The sequence below is a fragment of the Morone saxatilis genome, unplaced genomic scaffold (genome assembly GCF_004916995.1).
Source record: "Morone saxatilis isolate NCDOM2014 unplaced genomic scaffold, NCSU_SB_2.0 Contig0, whole genome shotgun sequence".
Lineage (NCBI taxonomy): Eukaryota > Metazoa > Chordata > Actinopteri > Moronidae > Morone > Morone saxatilis.
The window spans coordinates 19,825,821-19,830,367 of NW_023339650.1; positions in this window are offsets into that span (position 1 = coordinate 19,825,821).

Consider the following 4,547-nt stretch of genomic DNA (forward strand, 5'->3'; position numbering starts at 1 on the left):
TGGTCCTGCTGGTTCTACTGGTTCAGCTGATTCTACTGGTTCTACTGGTCCCACTGGTTCTAGTGGTTCTGTTGGTTCTACTGGTCCTGCTGGTTCTACTGGTTCTGCTGGTTCTACTGGTCCTGCTGGTTCTACTGGTTCTGCTGGTTCTACTGGCCCTGCGGGTCCTGCTGGTTCTACTGGTTCTACTGGTTCTACTGGTCCCGCTGGTTCTAGTGGTTCTGTTGGTTCTACTGGTCCTGCTAGTTCTAGTGGTTCTGCTGGTTCTACTGGTCCTGCTGGTTCTACTGGTTCTACCTGCACTGCTGGTTCTAGTGTTTCTACTGGTCCCGCTGGTTCTACTGTTTCTAATGGTTCTGCTGGCTCTACTGGATCTACAGGTTCTGCTGGTTCAGCTGGTTCAGCTGGAGAAAGTAAATCAATTATTATCTCATTAATCAATCATAAATCTGAGAAGCAGAGAGTGTGAGCAGAAGGAAAGAGACAGAAAAACAAACTGCTGAACTCGATCGTGTCTTGGCGTTTTTCTCTCTCGTTAACCTCCCGCCCACCTCTCACCTGTCGGCCAATCACAGACGACCCCTGCCATCTCTAAACCAATCACATCAGACCCAGCTCACACACACACACACACACACACACACACACACAGATGGAGGGGGGTAATTCTATTACCAGAGTTATATTGAAACGTGAGGAGAGGCAGCTGCAGCGTATTGACGAGATTTAAACACACGCACAACCAGCAGGAAGTGTGTGTGTGTGTGTGTGTGTGTGTGCTTCCTGTCTTCCTGCAGTGATTTCAGATCCGACTGGAAGATAAAATGTCTGAAAACACAAACCCAGCCTCACATTATTATAAAATAAAAATATAAACAACCACTGGAAGACCAACGTGTAATTATCAATAATTTATCAATCAATAAACTGAAATTAGGATTAATATTATTATATTTATTATAAGTTTTCTGTTAGAAATGTTTAGTTTGGGTCCACAGCATTTACAATCAATTAGCATCATTAGCATAAATAATCAGCTATATGGACAATGTAGCAGCTTTGGGATTATTGAGGACTTTCAAAATACAAAATGGACGTTTAAACAGGAAGTGGAAATATTTAAACTCCCAGTGGGCTGATTGTGATTCATTCTGAGGTTATTGATCAATATATCATGACAAAGACACAGGTCAATGAGAAATTGCTGCACAGCTAAAAACAAGAAAGAAAATAAATGCAAAGAAATGTGAAGAAATATTACGTCTGAACATTTACACCAGTGACGCTTTCTTGATTCTGAAATGCAGCTCCAACGTATTATCAATCAATATGATCAGAATATTTCTGCAGAAGGCGCGCAGCATTGCCAGGGACACCTCCCACCCAGGACACAAACTGTTTGCCCTTCTCCCCTCTGGGAGGCGCTACAGGTCTCCCTGTTCCCGAATTAGCAGGCTCAGGAACAGCTTTTACCCATCACCTGTCAGCCTGCTAGACTCTGGGTTGAGGAGACCCCCCACCCCCCAGAACTCCCCCTGAACTCATACTGTAAATATCTTAATTTATTGCCGTATATATTTATTCTGTTAATATTCTTCATAATGTTAATATCTTGCCAGCATATTCCATATTCTTAATGATTATTTATTACTTTTTCTACATTTCTGTAGCATTTGTAAATTGCACTTTACACTTCTGGTTGATGCTAACTGCATTTCTTTGTTTGTACCTGTACTTACAATGACAATAAAGTTGAATCTAATCTAATCTAATCTAATCTAAAAATGATTCAAGTTTAATGAAAAGGAGTTAAAATATGGACACTTGGATTCAGCATCCTTGATAACCCCCAGAACCACTCCTATATTGTCCACATCAGAAAAATCATTAGATAGCTAGTTAGCTAGTGTTTTACTAACATTGACTAGCTTAACATGTGACTATATATGGCTCCAAACTGTGGCTCCATTTTTGTTAATTTACAAGTTTTTCAGGAGAATTAGTTTTCTTCTCTTTTGATGGAGCTAAGCTAATAGTTTCCCTCCACTTCCAGTATGTGTGCTAAGCTAGGCTAACCCCATTCTGGAGCTATATCTGTGTACACAGACATGAAACTGATATCCATCTGATGCTGCAGAACGAGAGGATTTAACCAAATGTCACAGACTGAGCGACCGGCCAATAGGGAGCCAGCGTGTCAGTGTGACCTCTCCTCTGATTGGCTGGATTTGAGTCATGGTCGCTCTGTGTGTTTAAAACTCCCTGAATGAGGCTTTAATTGGTTTTGGCAGGAAGCTGATAGTGGACGCACACACACACACACACACACACACACAGAGCCGTGTCATGTTCAAAGACGGCATGAATCTCCTGCATGCCGACACGCTGATAAACCCTTTAACACACTAATTAACCCAGACACAAACACACACACACACACACAATAAACACACAAACACACAAACACACATTCAGTTTCCATTATTTCTCTGCCAAAGTTCAAAACTTCAAACACTCTCTCTCTCTCTCTCTCTCTCTCTCTCTCTCCCTCACTGTGTCTCTATGTCTCTCTCCCTCTCACTCACCTTTAAACACTGTTTACCTGTTGGCTGCGGCAGCGACTGTGTGTGTGTGTGTGTTTGTTTACAGCTGTTTGTATTTTCACACACACACACACACACACACACACAGAAAAGTGGTTTTGACCTCCAGGTCTCTTTAACACAGAAAGGCATTGTGGGAGTTATCACACAACAGGCAGAGTGTGTGTGTGCAGCTGGCAAGGAGCTGATAACAGCGCTATTAGAAATATTAATACACCCTGAACCCCCCCGAGACACACAGAGTACACACAGTACACACACAGTACACACAGTACACACAGTACACACACAGTACACACACAGTACACACTAAAGGCATGTGTGTGTGTGTGTGTGTGTGTGTGTGTGTGTGTTCCATCTGCTTTGATTGGAGCAAATCAATTCAAGCCTGAGACTGTGGAGTTTCATTGGCCCACAGCTGTGACTGACAGGCAGCACCGACTGAAGAAAACATACAAAAGTAAAGAAACAACCAAAGAACTGCAAGAGAACCTTCAGACAGCAGTAGAACACCAAAGAACAGAACCGTAGAAAAGAAGAACCAGCTGTGTACAATGGTAATCAGAGTGGCACCATTTGTTGGTACAACAGTGGTTTAAAGGGGCACCAAGCTGTGCTATCAATTAAATTTGATTAAAACTGATTTATTATCGAAGATATAATAATATAATAAACAATAACTTTAATTAATATCAAAGTTCCTCGGGGCACCACCCTTAAATAAGGGAAACGATAGCCAATAACTGATTGATTCACCAACACAGTTTGATGCCACTTCAAACCACGGTTGTACCACCAACTGGTACCCCGTGTGAGGTATAGTACTGTTGGTAATTATTCATAATTCTGTGATTTTAATATTTCAGCATATATTTTGGGCCAATACCCAAATATTAGATTTCACTCTAAAATTTTCCAAAAGATTGTAAATTCAGTACCATGAGTCTGCCATCGCAGTAGATTTCCAGCTGTACTTACATACAAGTACTTTGTGGTAAAATTCATTTATTAGAATATTGATCACGTTAAGGCCTCAGTTTAACTCAAGAGGTTGCTATTACTGCTAGCTAGACTGTTAATGCCCTGCATATCAGTTAGTGCATGTGATATTTGTTGTGCCCACTAGAGCTGCTAGATGGTACTCTAGCTACTAGGTAACAGGTAAAGAACTACATTAAAACCAGCTGTCTGCAGGGTAGGACCGCAGAGGAACTGCTTGTGTACAGGCAACAACACGAGCAAAGAGGAACCGCGAACCAGCTGTACTGGTCAGTGAACCAGCCAGAGGAACTGGCTGTCGTACAGGCACAAAACAGCAGAGGAAACCGGAACCAAGCTGTCTGCAGGTAGAACAGCAGAGGAACCGGCTGTGTACAGGTAGAGCAGCAGTGGAACCGGTTGTTTTGCTTTGCTGTTATTCCATTGTGTTCCTTTAGGGTTAGGGTTACCCTGTAAAATGTCAGTGGACTGTTGCTGTCATTGCTTTGTGCAACAACAAACATTGGAGAATGATATGTTTATCGTGAGGCCTGATGTGTGGGCCACAGAACGTATCCCATGAGCCTCAGCGACACTGAAAGCTTTATGGGAGCAGTAGTTTTTACAGCTGTATATGTTGTATAATGTTACTGTGCAGTAGGTACTCACTGCTGTCATGCTAAGCTAGCAGCCAGCTGAAACAACCACAGGGACTAAATATATCCATGATGTCACAGTTTGGTTCTAGCCTCTGACACTGATACCGTTGTTTATTTTTATCTTACGGCGAGCATGTGGTCAGGCACCATAAACCAAACGTAGAAGATCTCATTAGAACATTCGGAATATGAAAAGAATGTGAGAGGCTCTGCAGTTTGTTAGCGCTCAGCTCGTCTGCAGTAACGAACCGCTAACGAGTCACAGGAACCAATCAGTGTGTCAGTGTGTCTGTGAGTGTGTTTGTGT